This window comes from Eubalaena glacialis, chromosome 2, assembly GCF_028564815.1.
Source record: "Eubalaena glacialis isolate mEubGla1 chromosome 2, mEubGla1.1.hap2.+ XY, whole genome shotgun sequence".
Taxonomy (NCBI): domain Eukaryota; kingdom Metazoa; phylum Chordata; class Mammalia; order Artiodactyla; family Balaenidae; genus Eubalaena; species Eubalaena glacialis.
The window spans coordinates 18,994,350-19,014,967 of NC_083717.1; the positions used below are offsets into that span (position 1 = coordinate 18,994,350).

At 43.3% G+C, this 20,618-nt stretch overlaps 1 protein-coding gene across 1 annotated transcript in view; it reads left to right on the top strand.

Moving 5' to 3' along the window:
- CCNY (cyclin Y) overlaps positions 1-20,618 on the top strand; it is a 122,185-nt gene that overhangs the window by 16,515 nt on the left and 85,052 nt on the right. The window lies entirely within an intron of this gene.

The following is a 20,618-nucleotide window of genomic DNA, read 5'->3' on the forward strand; positions in this document are numbered from 1 at the left end:
TCTTCTTATTTTTTGTTGTTGCTCAGATTGTCCCAGATTTGGTTGGTGGGAGCCTCTTCAAACTGCAAAGTGGTTTCTTTATCAGCTCTGTCCTTTTGATATGTCCTCCTCATTCTTTGAACACTTCCTTAATTTCTCGCAGGATATTTGCCTTTTAGAAATAATTTTTCTCTTGGTTTGGAAAACGTTTTCCCCCTTAAGAAATATGGATGCAATATTTTCCTTTACAGAACATCACAGTAACGTCAGTAGCCAATCTTGGTGCCTGAAGATGTGGCCTTAAGCAAGTCTCTCTTTTTGTAAACTCACATGATTTTGCTTGCTGGTTCTGTGAAATCAGAGAGCGGCAGGTTATCTGCCGGTAGCTCAAGGACAAGATAGTTGAGTGAGATGTTGACAGTATTTATTGAGTACTGCCAACGTGTAAAGCCTTCTACCTGGAGCTGGAAAAACTGAAGACAAGCGCCCGCTCTGCTCCCTGGGGTGGAGGGTTTAGTGGAGGAAGACGAGACTGTGCGTAAGAACAAGTGAGGTCGGAAAGGCGGACTTTGGTAACGAACAGTCCTCTTCACCGGCTCACACACAGAGGACAAGGCAAGGCCAAGGCCTGACCCGTTTGACCTATAAAGATATGACAAATCACTTTCAGATTTAGATGGTAGATTACCTATACAGACAAAGGAGCCGGCGTCCCAAAATCCTTGTGAACCACACACCAGAAAGGGTGACACTGAAATAAAAGGGACCCGTGACTGTGTGAGTTGCAGGCACCCCGCTGCCGTGAAGCCAAGTCTGTGTGGGTTTATGTTCTGGATGTCTACTTGGAGCAGGGCGGAGTGTGTGGAAGGCCCCATACTTCACCAGAATCCGGGAGGCAATCATAGAGGGCGGGAGGCCGATGGGAGTTGGCCTCTGCCGTGGTTTGAGAGTTTGTGTCTCCCCAGAATTCACATGTTGGAATCCTCATGGCCATTGTGTTGGTATTCAAGTAGGGCCTTTGGGAGTGCTTGAGTCGTGAGGGTGGAGCCTTGTAAAGGAGACTTCAGAGCGCTCCCTTGCCCCTTCCACTAGGAGAGGATATGGTCAGAAGCCTGCACGCCAGAAGAGGGCCCTCACCCCACCATGCTGGCACCCTGGTCTTGGACTTCCAGCCTCCAAAACTGAGAAATCAATTTCTGGTGTCTATAAGCCATCCAGGCTGTGGTATTCTGTTACAGCAGCCAGAACAGACTAAGGCAGCCTGCTGGGGCTCCTCAGGCCCCCTCCTCTCGTGTTCCGGGAGGGGCATGAGGTGCTCCTCCAGGACAGATCTGCTTCCGGGGCTGTGTAGGGGGGGTGGGGTTGCTGGGGCACCGTGGCAGGGCCTTTCTTCTGCACTTTTCCACGTGTAATATGGCTGACACCTCCACGCGGAGATGTCATACGGCCTCTGACGGTCGCTGACCTGGTTGTTCCACTGCCCCCTTGTCCTGATCCACCTGGCCACACATCTGTTCTGTGATTAGCTCTTGTGTGCATCAGGCTGTTCTTGGGACCTTTTTTTCTGTCCAGTGTACTCTTTATATCCGACCTAAACCCCTAGACGGCATTTGTTTGAGAATCCTAGGTCAGGCTGTCCTGAGTGGCGCGTTTAGGAGCATCTGGTTTTGGGTAGTAGGCTCAGCTGGTCAGAGTGGCCCAGGAAGATGAATATGTTGGAGCTATGGGAGCTAGATGTGAACAGGAAAAGACTGGAGCCAGTGGGAAGTCTGAGGTGGGATGGGGGTCTTGGAAAGAAAGTTATGGACGCGCCCTGCTGCCACACCCCCAGCCCCAGACAGACTCTGAGTCCCTCAGAGCACCCACCCCGCCCACCCGAGAGAATGAATGGAGCAGCCTTGGAATTCAGGATCCTTGGAGACGGCAGGATGCTGTGTTGGTGAGTGGAAACCGGAGGAGGAGGAGGAAGAATTGGCTTTGAGGAAGGAGAGGGTAAACTTTGGGGGCATAGACAGGTTTTACACAGTCTCTCTCAGTGTTAAGTGATAATTAGTTTTTACAAAATTCATTTTAATATATTCCTGTTAAGAATGTAATTTTCTAGGTCTAGTAATGTGAAAGGATCTGAATGTTCTCATCCTCAGATTGGTGTCAAAGAGATGATGAAAGGATCCAGACTTATAGTCATTTTACTTGATGAAAATGTGTGTTTACAGCAGCTCTTGGTGATTTGGGATTCTTTGATCTCGTTTCTCATATGACTTCTGGTCTTTTAACCCTTCACCCATAATTCAAAACAGAGGAGGCAAGTAGGGGTGAAATTCAAGTATTCAGATTTAACTAAGGGTTCTTTTGATTATTCCTTTAAGTTATTCAAGCTAGCATGACACAAAGTTGACTGAATTTTACGTCCTGTGTGTTCCGCATATAATTAGATATACCAGAAGATTGCTTTCTGACCACCAGACGTAAGTTTTTAAGTTGGTTCAGTATAATGTTATGCATTTAACTAATTTAAAAATATGATGTGGTGGAGTGGTCAGATGTACCATTAGGATGATTTTTTTAATTAAAGTATAATTGACTGGACTTCCCTGCTGGCACAGTGGTTAAGAATAAGCCTGCCAATGCAGGGGACATGGGTTCGATCCCTGGTCCAGGAAGGTCCCACATGCTGCAGAGCAGCTAAGCCCGTGTGTCACAACTACTGAGCCCGCACTCTAGAGCCTGTGAGCCACGACTACTGAGCCCGTGCGCCTAGAGCCCATGCTCCGCAACAAGAGAAGCCACCTCAATGAGAAGCCCGCACACCGCAATGAAGAGTAGCCCCCACTTACTGCAACTAGAGAAAGCCTGCATACTGCAACTAGAGAAAGCCTGCATGCAGCAACGAAGACCCAACACAGCCAAAAAAAAAAAAAGTATAATTGACTTACAATATTATATTAGTTTCAGGTGTACAACACAGTGATTCAATATTTCTATATATCATAAAACAATCACCACAGTAAGTGTAGTTACCATCTGTTACCATACAGAGATATTCCAATAATATTGAATATATTCTCTATGCTGTGTATTACATCCTTATGACTTATTTTATAACTGGAAGTTGTATTTCTTAACCTTCCTCACCTATTTCACTCATCCCCCCACTCCCCTCCCTCTGACAATCACCTGTTTATTCTCTGTATCTATGAGTCTGTTTCTGTTTTGTTTTATGTGTTCATTTGTTTTGTTTTTTGATTCCCCATAGAAGTGAAATCATACGGTACTTGTCTTTCTCTGTCTGACTCATTTCACTTAGCATAATCTCCTCAAGGTCCATCCATGTTGTCACAGATGGCAAGATTTCATTCTTCTTTATGGCTAATACTCTATTGTATAAAAATACCACATCTTCTTTATCCATTCATCTGTTGATGGACACATAGGTTGTTTCCATGTCTCGGCTATTGTAAATAATGCTGCTATGAATATGGGAGTGCAGACAGACATAGTGTTTTTGTTTTCTCCGGTATATACCCAGAAGTAGAATTGCTGGACATGTGGTAGTTCTATTTTCAGTTTTTTGAGGAACCTCCATGCTGTTTTTCATGGTGGCTGCAACAATTTACATTCCCACCAACAGTATACCAAGGGTTTCCTTTTCTCCACACATTAGGATCATGTTTGAATGTGTGTTCATAGTAGTGTAGAATATCAAGAGACGACATATTTCTAAAGAGTTTTGAATTCTTATGTGAAAGTCAGCTTTAATAGGAGCACTGCCTACATTAATATCCTTACTAGACATTTTACCTCTGAGAATCGTATGTTTTTATGCTTCATTTTTTCCAGCTACTGTTTGTGTTTTTTCAAAACTTTGGGTTCTTTATATGATTTGCCTGTTAACTCTTATAACTTTTGAACTTTTAAAAGCCATCTTCTTTTACAAATTGAGGACTTTACCAAAGCAAAAGCTGTATAAATCTGATTTGGGGAATGGTCCTAAGTTAGAATTGTCCCTAATTGTCAAACTATGGACATTTTCTGAGCTCTCCTAGTGCTCATTTAAGTTCAAGACCACCTTGTATATGCTTTTGAAACGAGCCAATTAGCATGTGTTTAACAATCAGTCAATTTAAACAAATGTGTTTTGTAACATGTTGAACTTTGAACATCAGTGCTCTGGGAGGTGGAAAATTCTAAGTGCACGTGAAAGATTTTTATCACTGGGTTACGTACTTAACAGTCAGTTCTATCTCAAACTTGCCTAGTAGTGTTTGTTGAGCTGGTGAGGTTTATGGAGTATAAGTAGGACAGGTTATCTTTTTCCCTGGAGGACATTTGAGAGCAAGAGTAACATAAATTTTATACTCAGCTAGAAAAGAAAAGAAAAAAATATATACATATGTTTATGTTTAAATGGTCCTCGTGATATGAAGACTTGTGTAGCAAAGAGTGAGTGCCTTATTTTTACTGCAGCCTTGTATCTTAAAATCAAACCAAAACCTAGATTTATTTCTTTTATGCTTAACAAGTGAGGAAACATTTCTGTGCTTCCTACCACCAGTTGAAAAATGTTGAACTTCAAAAATAAAAAGTCACAGACGAATTCTCCCTCATTTGTATGCCGTTACTGTCAAGATATTGGATTACTTAATGCAAATCAAGATTTTTTGGTTAACTTCTCTGGATTTGAGGTTGTCAGTTCTCTTTTGCCCCTACTAATCTTTGTATCCTTAGAAACGGCCAGTTAAGGGGTCTTCCCTGGTGGCGCAGTGGTTAAGAATCCACCTGCCAATGTAGGGGACGCGGGTTTGATCTCTGGTCTGGGAAGATCCCACATGCCTTGGAGCAACTAAGTCCATGTGCCACAACTACTGAGCCTGCGCTCTAGAGCCTGTGCGCCACAACTACCGAAGCCTGTGCGCCTAGAGCCAGAACTCCGCAACAAGAGAAGCCACCGCTGTGAGAAGCCCGCGCACCGCAACAAGGAGTAGCCCCAACTACTACTCTTGTTTCTTGCTGCAACTAGAGAAAGCCCGCGTGCAGCAATGAAGACCCAACGCAGCCATAAATAAATAAATAAATAAATAAATAAATAAATAAATGGCCAGTTAAGTATATATAATACTAGGTAAAAAAATAAAAAAGATTATTAATCTAAATAAAATCTTTAATTGAAAGTATTGTACCAATGTTAATTTCTTAGTTTTTAAAACTGTGTATATAAGGTGTTATAACTTTGGGGGAAGCTGGACAAAGGGTATATAGGAACTCTGAACGATTTTTTTTTTTTTTAAATCAGTCATCAATTTTATACACATCACTTTATACATGTCAATCCCAATCGCCCAATTCAGCACACCACCATCCCCACCCCACTGCAGTTTTCCCCCCTTGGTGTCCATACGTTTGTTCTCTACATCTGTGTCTCAACTTCTGCCCTGCAACCCGGTTCATCTGTACCATTTTTCTAGGTTCCACATACATGCGTTAATATACGATATTTGTTTTTCTCTTTCTGACTTACTTCACTCTGTATGACAGTCTCTAGATCCATCCACGTCTCAACAAATGACTCAATTTCGTTCCTTTTTATGGCTGAGTAATATTCCGTTGTATATATGTACCACAACTTCCTCATCCATTCGTCTGTTGATGGGCATTTAGGTTGCTTCCATGACCTGGCTATTGTAAATAGTGCTGCAATGAACATTCGGGTACACGTGTCTTTTTGAATTACGGTTTTCTCTGAGTATATGCCCAGTAGTGGGATTGCTGGGTCATATGGTAATTCTATTTTTAGTTTTTTAAGGAACCTCCATATTGTTCTCCGTAGTGGCTGTATCAATTTACATTCCCACCAACAGTGCAAGAGGGTTCCCTTTTCTCCACACCCTTTCCAGCATTTGTTGTTTGTAGATTTTCTGATGATGCCCATTCTAACTGGTGTGAGGTGATACCTCATTGTAGTTTTGATTTGCATTTCTCTAATAATTAGTGATGTTGAGCATCTTTTCATGTGCTTCGTGGCCGTCTGTATGTCTTCTTTGGAGAAATGTCTATTTAGGTCTTCTGCCCATTTTTGGATTGGGGTGTTTGTTTCTTTAATATTGAGCTGAATGAGCTGTTTATATATTTTGGAGATTAATCCTTTGTCCGTTGATTCGTTTGCAAATATTTTCTCCCATTCTGAGGGTTGTCTTTTCGTCTTGTTTATGGTTTCCTTTGCTGTGCAAAAGCTTTGAAGTTTCATTAGGTCCCATTTGTTTATTTTTGTTTTTATTTCCATTACTCTAGGAGGTGGATCAAAAAAGATCTTGATGTGATTTATGTCAAAGAGTGTTCTTCCTATGTTTTCCTCTAAGAGTCTTATAGTGTCCGGTCTTACATTTAGGTCTCTAATCCATTTTGAGTTTATTTTTGTGTATGGTGTTAGGGAGTATTCTAATTTCATTCTTTTACATGTAGCTGTCCAGTTTTCCCAGCACCACTTATTGAAGAGACTGTCTTTTCTCCATTGTGTATCTTTGCCTCCTTTGTCATAGATTAGTTGACCATAGGTGCGTGGGTTTATCTCTGGGCTTTCTATCTTGTTCCATTGATCTATGTTTCTGTTTTTGTGCCAGTACCATATTGTCTTGATTACTGTAGCTTTGTAGTATAGTCTGAAGTCAGGGAGTCTGATTCCTCCAGCTCCGTTTTTTTCCCTCAAGACTGCTTTAGCTATTTGGGGTCTTTTGTGTCTCCATACAAATTTTAAGATGATTTGTTCTAGTTCCGTAAAAAATGCCATTGGTAATTTGATAGGGATTGCATTGAATCTGTAGACTGCTTTGGCCCCTCAGAGGGGCCTCAGAGATCATCTTACTGTCTCCTTAACTGAGGCTCCGAGTTATCCCAGGTCACAAGGCTGCTGAAAGGCTGATCAGTGGGGCTGGGCGAGCAGCTCTCCAGACTCCAATCTGGTGTACTTTCCACCACTGAATTCTGAGATCTCATTGCTCTATTGAGAAACCCTTCAGTGTTTTCCACTTTCCTGGTATATGGGAAGGAGCTGCAGTATCCTGCCTGTTATCTTGAGGAACTTCCTGCTGGTCTGACTTCATGGACACCGCCCAGCTTGCTTTGTGGAAGTAGTCCAGTGCCAAATGCACAAAAAGCGTTCTGGACTAATTCATCATCAGGCAGAAATGGCCTTGCACTGTGATAGGGGCAAGGTTAGTTAAGAGTGTCTGAGGTGCTGGTGACTGTGTGGGTACTGACTTCCCCCTGCGGGTGTCAGTGGGACAGAGGAACAGAGCAGGACAGATGAGCCTTGACAGAGATCCCACCTGGGACCTTGGACCCATTAGCACCATATTGCATCCCGCCAGAGGCTTCAGCCAAACTGTTAAGGGCGTGAACATTGTCTGGTTTCAGGGGTAGATTTGTTGTTCATCACATTTGGAAAGCCAAGGATGAAAGGCTCAGCAGAGTCCAGGGAGGTTGTGGTCTCTGGCAAGTCCTAAACAGAACTGTTTCTGTGATCCCTGAAAACTTGGATTCTTACTTTCAGAAAACACAGAAGAAATTCCAATCAATTTTTTTTTTTTTTAAATCGGAGTAATTCTGTGATATGCTTTTGAGTCTCCAGGGTATATATCTGTGCATGAAGTCATTGCTCCTCATCCATTTTTTAAAAATTTATTTATTTATTTATTTATTTATTTATTTATTTATGGCTGTGTTGGGTCTTTGTTTCTGTGCGAGGGCTTTCTCTAGTTGCGGCAAGTGGGGGCCACTCTTCATCACGGTGCGCGGGCCTCTCACTATCGCGGCCTCTCTTGTTGCGGAGCACAGGCTCCAGACGCGCAGGCTCAGCAATTGTGGCTCACGGGCCTAGTCGCTCCGTGGCATGTGGGATCTTCCCAGACCAGGGCTCGAACCCGTGTCCCCTGCATTGGCAGGCAGATTCTCAACCACTGCACCACCAGGGAAGCCCCCAATCAATTTTTTTATGGAAAAGAGTTATGAAAATATAAGAGAATAAATTCTTGGCTTTGTTGACTTGGAAAAAAAAACGCACAACGTTAGAGCTGTGAGTTTCAGTTTGATTGGGGTGGGGTGGTGGTCCCATTAAGGACTATAGCCTGGCAGACAGCCTCTTGGATAGCTCTGAGGACCTGCTCCACAGAGACAAGCACGTGTGTGATTTTGGTGAAGGGTGTGTGTAATCAGGCACGCCTCTGGGTAGAAGTTGCTGCTAGTCACGAGCAACAGATATCTCAGTTAATGATTTTAGTGCTTTTCTAAGTATGGGAAGATGCCAGGCTCTGTGTTCATAAAATTTTCTCCTAAAAATACCGAACTGTGTGAGGGCCTGTTCTGCCTGTTTTCCCAGAAAATGGAGTGCCTCATTCCTGATCTTCACCCTGAATTCCTTTCATGGTGTACTGTAGGTAGAACTGGATGGTGGACAGCATTCTTTGTTTTATAGCTTAATATACCCATTTGAGAAAACTGCTCCATTGGGCCTTCCCGTATTAAATTTTTCTTGCCTGAGATTTTCACAGGATTTTTATTAGTGTCCTGAACTGACTTAGGTGAGCTGAACATATATAAAAATTTGCAGTTGAGGTGTGTTTCTGAGATGAAGCCTACTAATGTGTGATGGAGTACTTTTCTGCTTCTGCACGTTATCACATTTGTGTGAGTTTCATAAATTGGACCCCAGAGAAATCAATATTTTTATTAGATTAGAGGCAACCAAATATCTTAATAAAGTGCATTTGAATTCTGACTTGTGTTACTCTAGGCTTGGCAGACCACTTCTGAGAGCATTTAAAAGGGTGACTGGTACACTGTTCTGGATCAGAATTCCCTGGATGGCTATTTGAAAACACAGATTTCTAAATCAGAATTTGTAAGGATGGAACTGTGGAATATGTGTTTTCAGTAAATTGCTCAGATGATTTGCCCTAAAGCCTTAGCTCCTACAAGCCTCACTACAACCCCGAGATTTCACTGTTGAGGGCATATGCTCAAAGAGGGGAGGTGAATTCTGTCTTTCACCCTACCCATATTCTTTGGGCATTTATATGTATTTGGTGTGTGCCTGGAAGTGGGCTGGTTATGAAGCCTCAGTTGAACGTTGTTCTAACTTAGCTAGTTATAGACATTGCATGATAATGATCAGGGATCTTCTGTTTCTGTTGCTGTGTGGTTATCTGGAGACTTGGTCAGGTAGTGTTACTACTTTGGATAGAAGCTCTTAAACTCTGTTCACTGTTGATTGCCTCTCAGATAGCTTATTTCACTTTTTGTTCTGTGAGGTTTTTTTTTTTTTTTTCAAGGCTGGATATCTTTTCCTGTCATCCCCACCTAGCCTGTGTATCCCTTCACAGCAGGGACTGTATGTGGATGATGTCGGTAACAGCACTGCCCAGCGTTACCGAGGAGACGCAGGAGGAACATGGTACCTGGTTAGTGGTGGCGGGCTGGTGAGAGGGGACCTCCTCTTCCTTTCTGTTGCCACTGTCGCCACACTCGCTCCTGCTCTCATTTCTTTTTTTTTTTTTTAAATTAATTATTTATTTTTGGCTGTGTTGGGTCTTCGTTTCTGTGTGAGGGCTTTCTCTAGTTGCAGCAAGCAGGGGCCACTCCTCATTGCGGTGCGCGGGCCTCTCACCGTCGTGGCCTCTCTTGTTGCGGAGCACAGGCTCCAGACGCGCAGGCTCAGTAGTTGTGGCTCACAGGCCTAGTTGCTCCGCGGCATGTGGGATCTTCTCAGACCAGGGCTCGAACCCGTGTCCCCTGCATTGGCAGGCGGATTCTTAACCACTGCGCCACCAGGGAAGCCCTCTCATTTCTTAAGGCTGGACTCAGTGGTCTCCTTGGCCCCCTCTGCTTTCAAGACCCATCCTTCACCACCCTGCCAGGCTAACCTGCAAATGCCAGTTTGAAGAGTCCCTCCCTCCTCAGTGACCTTCGCTGACCCTCCCTGACCTGGGAGGCTTTCCACAATTTCACTTCTGCCTGCTTTTCTGAACATCTCATCTTGCCCTTTCAAACGAAGTCTGTCCCAGTTGGCAGTTTGGTGTGTTCTGTAAAGATTTCAGTGGGAACAGAAGTTAAATTGCCCAGCAATGAGGGGCCAGACCACTCATTTGTGAGATTTGAAAATGAAAAGGCAGGTTTTATTTATTTATTTTTCCCCGCAAATGACAGATTCTTAGGTGTTTTGAAGGCCCAGAGGATGGAGCTGGTATAGAGGGGAAGAAGATTCAGAATAATTTAAAAGAGCCATCGTGGAGGAGGAGGAGGGAAGGGATGGGGTTCCCCCAGGGACTCCGTTGCCTCTGACAGTCAGGAAGGAGGAGAGGGCGGGAGGCAGGCGGCAGCACTGGGTTCTGTCGGTGGGAGAGGAGTCTCACTGTTAGTGTGCGTGGGGTAGCTTGCACTGATGCTGCAGAGATTAGTCTTGCAAAGGTCTGTCTTGTGTTATCCTCTTCTCTTCACAAAGCTTAGGTGACTCACCGTCTCAGGCGTGAGCCCGGTGCCTTCCGTGGTGCCCAGGCCATCGCTCGTCTGCCTTCGAGGACCCCCTGTCCCGTGTGTCATTCTCCCAGCAGGCCCGGCTGTTTGCCAATGACGTGCCTTTGCTCATGCTGCCTCAGGCCTTGGCCGGAATTACCATTTCCTGCTCCGCCTTCCTCCTCTGTGCTCATTAGGTGTTGGTTAACTGTAGATCTCATCCCATAGAGAATGGAAACACATTTCTTAAAATTATGGTTATTTTTAGTCATGCTTTTATTTCCTCTGCTAGGTTATAACTGAAAGGATTTTTAAATCCAGGAATAATTTAAACTGTAATAAAATGTAATAAGAAAATGTATGTAAATATCAGAGGATAAGCCTGAGTTGGGCTGACTTGAGTTTGAATCCTGGCTCTGCGTCTCCCTGGGTGTGGCTTGGGGTGGTTACATCCTGTCACCTTATTAACCTACAAAGTGGGGATCATGAAACCTACCTTTTAGGGATGGGGGGCCCAGGCCTGGCACACAGTAATTGCTCTGTAGTCCACACTACAGCTGTTAATAACAGATTCCTTGCTTCCTGACAGCATTTGGCTGAACCTTGGGAGGGATGACGAGGTAGAGGAGAGCGGGTGAGTGTGCCCCCTCCTCCTCCTCAGTGCAGTGAGGGCAAGGATGCGGGATTCTGCTCTGAACTTCCAATCCCACGGCTGTGCACGTCGTGTAGTAAAGAGGTAGTGGATGCTCTTTATGACTGTTAACTTGTTTCGTAAAGTGCCCTATGCAAATAGTGATTTCATTTTTTTCCTGGTGATTGCATAGAAGGAAGCACATATTTATTGTAGGAAAGTAGTGTACACATAGTGATGACATCATTTTATACAGGTTTTTTTTTTTTGGATTGGCAACTAGTTGGGAGTAGCACATAATTAGATATTTATAACATTTATGGCAAGAGATGCAGCTTATAAAATTAAAGTTTCCCCCATTAAAGTTGCTCTCTTTGTCTTTGCCCATAGAACCCTGGGCATCTTGAAATGATTTATTTTTGGCCCTTTCCTTTTCAGAACAAATGCTGAGGCTTAGACATTTAGTAGGTCAGCTGTGTGAAGTATACATACTATATAGCTTATGAAACCAGAGAAGGAATATTACCGTGGGGTTAATTTTTTCTTATTAATTTTTAATGTATTTGACATTGTTGCTGGATAGCTGATCCTTCCATTTTCTCAGTAGGAATACAGATGTTTCCTAACAGAGAAACAGGAAAAGAAGCTTTCTCTATGAGAACTCGACAAACCAATATAAATATTTTAAGAGTATTCTATTCTGTTCATCTCCATAGCCAGTCACACTGGGTTTTAGCTCTCATCCATCTTTGTGACGAATGAGTGCACATTAAGTTTTAGTGCTGAAAATATGTCTCATGACATAGAGGCTAGTGATAAATGACACTTGTAACCTAGAGATTGTGTTGAAATGTTTTGCAGGTGCAGATGGGGTGGTGGTTCATAATTTAGCCAGTGGGAAGCAGCTCATTGAATGGTGATGCAACTGTGATCTTTGTGAAGTGTTTCTTGGTTTGTCAGATATGCATTCTGAAACAGTTTATGTTCATAGCATACTAGAAGTCTAACTAGAGGTCTCATATGTGTCTCTGGAAAATAGGTAAATATGCCAAAAAGAATGCTGACAAAAAAGGGAGAAAATGAAGTCATTGTCCATGGAAGAGATTTGGATTGTTAAAACCAGGATGCAAAGGAGACAAAAGCATATTGTCAGCACTTGTTACAAAGTGGTGCTGAGCAGGTACTCTGATGCTTGTCATTTGACAGAAAAGAATAAGGGTTAAGAATGAGGGTTCAGATTTTAAGAAAGGAAGTTGAAAAGCTCCAGGGGAAGAGTGTGGATAGGTCAGTGCCCCTCCCTCCCTCCTTCTCTCCCTTCCTCCCTCCGTCCCTCCCTTCCTTCCTTCCTTCTGAGTGTTCATAGAAGCTTTATTTGGAAGAGCCAAAAACTGGAAACCACCCAGACGTCTTTAAACGGGTCAATGAGTATATCATGGAATGCTACATAGCAATCAAAAGGAATGAACTACCTGCACATGCAACACCCTGGGTGCATCTCCAGAGTATTGGGCTAAGTGAAAGAAGCCAGTCCCCAGCAATGACGTTGTGTGCAATCCCAAGTGTGGGGCCCTTCTCCTTTCATTTTCTGTGGTTCCTGCCCACTTTTCCACTCTTTCATCTCTCATTCACTTTCATCCGTAGTATCTCTCTTTCTTCTGTTGTCTCTGCTGTGCTTCTTGGTTTCCCATAAAAGACTGCCTGTGACAGGCACCAGCAGGCAGACAGAGTGCTGCACTTCCTGTGCTTATTAAGCTCCTCTCCGTGCATCTGTCATAGCACAGACTTGGAGAGACGGATTCAAAAGTCACCCTTTAGAGTTTCAGAGGTACAGTAAAGGTAGCATAATTGCCCTTGTGGTCTTTCCATGCTGTAGCAAAAGGCAGGATCTCCTTCCTTTTTCTGACTGAGTAGTATTTCATTTTATGTATGTCACAACTTCTTTATCCATTCATCTGTCAGTGGACACTTGGTTTGTTTCCATGTCTTGGTTATTGTAAATAGTGCTGCTATGAACATTGGGTTGCAGATATCTCTTCAACAGTGTGTTCTCTTTTTCTCTGGATGTATATCCAGAAGTAGAATTTCTGGATCATATGGTAGTTCTATTTTTAATATTTTGAGGAACCTCCATACTGTTTTCCATAGTAGCTGTACCAGTTTACAATCCCACCAACAGTGCACAAGGGTTCCCTTTTCTCCGCATTCTCACCAGCATGTGTTATCTCTCATCTTTTTGATGATAGCCATTCTAACAAGCACGAGGTGATATCTCATTGTGGTTTTGGTTTGCATTTCTCTGATGTGTAATGATGTTGAACACCTTTTTGTGTACCTATTGGCCATCTGTATGTCTTCATTGGAAAAATGTCTATTTAGGTCCTTTGCCAATTTTTACTTGGGTTATTTTCTTGTTGTTGTTACTGAATTCTTTTATATGTTTTGGATATTAACCCCTTATCAGATGTATTATTTGCAAGTATTTTCTCCTATTCTGTAGGTTGTCTTTCATGTTTGATTGTTTCTTTTGCTGTGCAGAATCTTTTAGTTTGATGTAGTTCCACTTGTTTATTTTTTATTTTGTTGCTTGTGCTTCAGGTGTTATATCCAAAAAATCATTGCCAAGACCCATGTCAGGGAGCTTTATTTCTATGTTTTCTTCTAGGAGTTTTATGGTTTCAGGTCTTACATTAAGTCTTTAATCCATTTAGAGTTTATGTTTGTGAGTGATGTAAGATAGGGGTCTCGTTTCATTCTTCTACTTGTGAATATCCAGTTTTTCAGCATCATTTATTGAAGAAACTGTCCTTTCTCCATTGTTTATGCTTGAATCCCTTGAGAAATATTAGTTGACTGTATATGCAGGGGTTTATTTTTGGGCTCTTAATTCTGTTCCATTACTGTATGTGCATGGTTTTATGTCAGTACATACTGTTTTGATTACTATAGCTTTATAATATAGCTTGAAATCAGGAAGTGAGATGCCTCCCACTTTGTTCTTCTTTCTCAGGATTGCTTTGGTTATTTGGGATATTTTGTGGTTTCAAATACATTTTAGGCTTTTTTTCTATTTCTGTAAAAAATGCCTTTGGTATCTTGAATAGGGATTGAATTGAATCTATAGATGGCTTTTGGTAGTATGGACATTTTAACAATATTAATTCTTCCAATCCATGAACATGGAATACCCTTTTATTTATTTGTGTCTTCTAGATTTCTTTCATCAATGTCCTGTAGTTTTCAGTGTAGAAGATTTTCACCTACTTGGTTAAATTTATTTCTAGGAATTTTAATCTTCTTGATGCTGTTGAAAATGGGTTTTCTTTATTTCTTTTTCAGATATTTCATTGTTAGTATAGAAAATGCTGCTGATTTTTGTGTGTCAACTTTGTATCCTGCAACTTTACTGAATTTGTTGATTATATCTAATGGTTTTCTGGTGGACTCTTTAGGACTTTCTATATATAAAAATCATGTAATCTGTAAATAGAGCCAATTTTACTTCTTCCTTTTCAAGTTTGATGCCTTTTCTTTTTCTTGCCTGGATGCTCTGCCTAGGACTTCCAGGACTGTGTTGAATAGGAATGTTGAGAGTAGGCACCCTTGTCTTGTTCTGTAGAGGAAAAGCTTTCAACCTTTCACCGTTGAGTATGATGTTAATGATGGGATTGTATTTTTCCTATAGCCTTTTTTTTTTTAATGTAATGTGGATATTCTTTGATACTATACCAAAACTTGACAGGTGGTAGTTTACGGAAGGTTAGTTGCAATGTGGAATCTGAAACCATTTATTCTGTTACATTAAAATGTATTGATCTAGCTTGTACTTTGAATGGATCTTTTACCCATCCAAAGTTTTGAAACATCATGCTTTGATCATTTGGAAAATATTGGTTTACCAAGTTATGCAGATCTTTTAAATATTGTCATATTTCATCCATCCATCTATCCATCTATCGGTCTGTCTACCTAAAATTACACTTTACTCACCTCTATCAAGCTGTCTATCTAAAATTACACTTGCCTCGGGACTTCCCTGGTGGCTCAGTGGTTAAGAATCTGCCTGCCAATGCAGGGGACACGGGTTTGAGCCCTGGTCCGGGAAGATCCCACATGCCACGGAGCACCTAAGCCTGTGCGCCACAACTACTGAGCCTGTGCTCTAGAGCCCCCGAGCCACAACTACTGAAGCCCACGCGCCTAGAGCCCGTGCTCCGCAACAAGAGAAGCCACTGCAATGAGAAGCCCGTTCACCACAACAAGAGAAGCCACTGCGATGAGAAGCCCGTGCACCGCAATGAAGAGTAGGCCCCGCTCACCGCAACTAGAGAAAGCCTGCGTGCAGCAACGAAGACCCAACGCAGCCAAAAATAAATACATAAATAAATAAATAAATAAATAAATTAAAATAAAAATAAAATTACACTTGACTCACCTGTGATCTCATCAGAAAAGTCTTGATGATTAGAAATCATCAAGGTTACGGTGGCAGACATGAGTTTCTAGAGTTCTAATTTCTAAGTGAAAGCTCAAATTTTATACCCTTAACAATGCACATTTGAAGTTAACAGGCTCTCTGCAAATATTAACAAATAGGCAAGTCTGAATAACTATAGTTTGTCATTTTTTTTTTTCAGGTAAAAATGATATTCTATGAAAAAAGTGGCTAGTTTAGCTTACAACTCAATTGCCACATGCTTAAGAGCTTTTTCTCAAGGTGACCATTGAAATACGTGCCATTTCATCACATAGAATATTAAAAAGATATTTACTCAAGGGTAGAGATCTAGTAAAATTAATTATCTTTACTGTTTCATCAAGGACATTCTTAAGTGAAACTGGCCTTTTTTTCCTCCCCCCCCCACCTTTCTGTGAGTGCGTGAGGGGAAGAATACAAGAATTACTGGTACAGTTTGTTGTACCTTGATTTGTGCCAAGGCGTCAGCAGTTTTAACCACCATTGCATTTGCACCATTACTGCAAAAGTCAACACAATGAAAAGGCAAAAAATTCTTTGTATTACAATACAGATGGTTTCAGACCCCCTGAAAGCTTCTTGGGTGATTCAGGGACCACATTTTGAGGCCCGCTGGACTAGCACATAGTAGATGTTAAGTACATACATCAACTGGTATTATTGTCTTGTATTACAATGCTTTATTTATAGCTCTGTCTTCTTTGATCCAGGCTCTTATTTCTTCATCTCCAGCATTGGGCACAGTGTCCCAGAGAGAGTAGGACGTTGATACATATGGGATTAATGCATGAACTCCTGTGGGTTAGTATTGGGGGAGGTCACGTTAAATAGCTACCTGTTGTGCTGGATGTTAAAAGGAAGGAGGCTGCTTTATGGGATGTGTGGTTCATCTTTTAGTGCTTTCTTTTTTTTTTTAAAAGGGTTGATTTTTATTTATTTATTTATTTATTGGCTGTATTGGGTCTTCGTTTCTGTGCGAGGGCTTTCCCCAGCTGCGGCAAGTGGGGGCCACTCTTCATCGCGGTGCGCGGGCCTCTCACTATCACGGCCTCTCTTGTTGCGGAGCACAGGCTCCAGACGCGCAGGCTCAGCAGTTGTGGCTCACGGGCCTAGTCGCTCCGCGGCATGTGGGATCCTCCCAGACCAGGGCTCGAACCCGTGTCCCCTGCATTGGCAGGCAGATTCTCAACCGCTGCGCCACCAGGGAAGCCCCTAGTGCTTTCTTGATAACTTTGATGGTGAATGACATTTTCCCCAAGGGCATTTGATAACTGCAGAATTTGATATTTGACATTTGGCTGTTTACCTACATCTCAGGGGTTTCTGTGGTGACATTTGAGCTCATGAAGACGTTTCAGGCAGCCGGAGCATGTGTGGTTTCCAACTGTCACCTCTTTCCAGGAATTGGCCCACGTGTCCATTTGGATGTGCACAGGGAACTCAGGTGCTAGTGCAGGGAGGGGGCAGCTGGGACACGGGAGGCTGAGTAGCTGCAGGAGGCTGAGGATCCACCTGGATCCATTTCTCCATTAAGACCTAGTTTCTCAGCACTTTAAGCAGTGTATTTATTTGTTTTGTTTTTGTTTTTAATGTGATGACAAAAAGTTCATGAGTATTGGAGCCATTACCTTAAAGAGTTGGAAGAGTTTTTTGGTATGCTTTATCCTAACCCTGATACTTGGATAATTAACCTGGAGGTGACTGTTGTTATATTTAGATTTTTCAGAATCGATGTCTGCTTGGCTTCTGAGCTCTTCCTTATTACCAGTGTTGTTTTCAGTGGGAGAAGCCGCTTTCCTTTGTAAGCAGATTCTCTGTGGTGTGATCAAAATACTCCCTTCTTCCAGAAGGCTCAGAAGTTGAAAGGGAACCCCAGCTGTTGGTCTTGGGGGTTGTGATAAGATGTGTGAGATTCAGTGTTTCACAGCATAAGAGATTTTGCCTGGTGTTAACCTGTTTATATGGGTGACTCCCTAGAAGTCCTCTGTTACTCCTTTTTATGCTAGGGTGCGGTGTACATATACTGAGGAGAGCTGGGGGGGTTTTGGTTTGTTTGTTTGTTTGTTTGTTTGTAGTGATCTAAGCCTTTAGGGCAGAGACAGAAGGGAGCCAGAAAGAGGGCAGAGAGCAGGGCGCGGTGTTAGGGAAGGGGCTGCCACCTCAGGGAACTACAGCGTTTGTGGGCATCACAGCTTGCAGCGTGCTGTCCCGTGTCCCACCCACTCTGATCCTCACCATGATCTTACTAGTTCGATAGGGAGGCAGGATTACTACCCAGTTTTATAGGTGTGGAAAGTGAGACTCACACCTGCCAGTCTAAAGTCCTAGGTTAGCCAGGAGTGGGCCCCGGCCCTCAGGCCTCCTGCTTCCTATGGACACGTGTTAGTTTGTAACCACGCTCGGCCTGCTCTGTGAGTGAGACACTGGCGGAGCTGGTGTGCTAAATGGTGACCTTGGAAAAGACTCCAACTGAAGTCGGAAGGAGCACTAGGAGACGTGCGGAGGTGGGGTGGCCCCCGCCCAAGCTTGGTTCATAGGTCAGGGGCTGATGAGGCCACACGCACACGAAGAGCATCCGACAAGCCTTGTTACGACATCGGAAGCTTTGTGGGGAGCGTGTGGGGCAGGCTGTCGGGCAGGCCGAGAGGTGTCTTAGGAGAGCAGGGGAAGGACACTGGCTTGGCTTTCATTGTGTTTCGAGGGTGAGCTTGGGTGAGGGCTTCCTTGCCTGCCTGCCTGCCCGGGCTTGGGTGGCTTGAAAGTCCTGCATGTGCTGAAGGGGGTCCCTGGCTTTCTTCCCAGCTTGTCCCCGGAATTCCGGCCTTAGAGTCGTTTGTGGTATGTATTGCATTCAGTTCATTCAGCCTTTTGGGGTGATTTGCCTCCTCTGGCAACAGTCCTCATATCATTGTTGTACCCTTTGCTGGGCTCTGATCCACGCATAGCAGCAGGATGCAGGGCACCAGTCTCGGGTCATCGGGGGCTTGGATCTGGAAGTGCTGGTCCCATTTTGGTTTGTATTTTGTAATGAATGCCTGCAGTCAGTCCCACATCCAGTCATTGAGGCGAGTATGTGTAGGGCATCAAAAGGGAATAGTATAATGAATCCCTATATATTCATCATCCAGATTCAATAATTTCAAGATGTTTCCCAGGTACAGTTGACTGTTATATACAGAGCACTTAATTCTGCTTTCCTTTTATTACCTTACAACAGCTCCATGGGGCAGATATTATTTATCTCCATCTTGAAGATGAGAAAACTGACAGGCCCAGAGAGATTAAGTGACTTGTCCAGGGTCACACAGCAGCAGCCAACCTTCAAAGCCTGTGTGCTGAGTCCCTCCACTGCACTGCCTGGAAACACTTCTTAGCTTGTCTCACACAGTCCGCTGGAGTCAGACTAGAAGTGGGACCAGGAGATCTCTCCACTTCATTTTCTTTTATGATGATTTTCTTGTGACTTTTCTCTTTCCATTATTCTTTGGCACCCACCTACTTTATGGGCGTGGAACTTCTGAGTACCATTTTAACCCTGTGAAGCAGACAGTGGTGTACCAAGGACTGGGTGGTAGGAGTAGTCTGCTCTGGTGTGGGTGATAAAGAGGTGCAGTGTCTGTAGGAAATTTAATAGTAATAATAAAACCATCCAAAAGTTTGTTTGCAAAGTCTGAAAGTCTAGAATTGTGCCTATAATTCTGAATGTTGGTGATAACATATTCCTCCAACAAAAATCTTCTGTTGGTGTGTGTTCTGAATAATTGCTGTGGTAACTTGAGTTTTAACAATATATATGTAAGCCTCAAATGAGTACTTTTTGATTACTTATCCTTTTTTTTTTTAAATTTATTTATTTTATTTATTTGTTTTCGGCTGTGTTGGGTCTTCGTTGCTGTGTGTGGGCTTTCTCTAGTTGCGGCGGGTGGGGGCTACTCTTCGTTGCGGTGGGCGGACTTCTCACTGCAGTGGCTTCTCTTGCTGTGGAGCATGGGTTCTAGGTGCTCGGGCTTCAGTAGTTGTGGCTCGCAGGCTCAGTAGTTGTGGTGCATGGGCTTAGTTGCTCCGCGGCATGTGGGATCTTCCCAGACCAGGGCTCTAACCCCTGTCCCCTGCATTGGCAGGAGGATTCTTAACCACTGCGCCACCAGGGAAGTCCTGATTGCTTATCCTTTAATAGACATCGTAGATCCCAGGATCCTGCCTTTAAATTAGGAAATTGCTCTGGAAATCACTTAGAAGCATTTGAACAGGAAGTAGTGTTTCTGGCCCAATGCTGGTTTGTCAGTATTTTCAAAACTGGTCTGATGATAAGCCACCTGGGCTGCTTGTTAAATGATAAGATCTTTCCTTTGAAGACTTTCAGAGGTTGGGGGTGGAGGGGTTGTGCTTGGGTAGTGGGAACCCTCTGTGTTAACAGTAGTCCTAGGTGATTCTTAAGATGAGGCAAGTTTGAAAAACAGCCCTTTTAGGTAGGAAAAACATTCCTTTGTCAGTGAGTTTGGGAAACCCTGGTTGAGAGTAAAGCAGACTTCTTTCCTCTAGAACTCTGCTGAGCCTTTAATATGATAATTTGCATTACACATTGTGGGGAGTGGGAGTAAGATTATATACATTAAGCAACATTTCCTAAACTTACGTGACTATAGAATCCTCTTTTATTAGGCACACGGCAGCGTGATGTTCCACAAACAACACTTTAAGAAACAACGAATTATAACAACTCATGCTCCACAAATTCTAGTTAAAGGAGGCTTCCAGCTAGTGTTCTAGCAGGCTGGCTACTTGGTTTTGTAATGTCCCAGGAGATAAGCAGCTGGGGGGACCCTGCAGTGGAGGAAGTGGGGTTGATGCAGATCGCGACTCACTGGAGTATAACTTGAACGCAAATTGAGTCCCTTTGGGTCTGCGTGCACACCACTGAGATGGCTCCAGGCCACTCCTGTGCATGGGGTTGGCCTGGGGCACTCCCAGCTTGGGGTTGTGGGAGGAGCTTCCCTTAGGATGCACTTCCATGGGCTCATGACGGTTCCG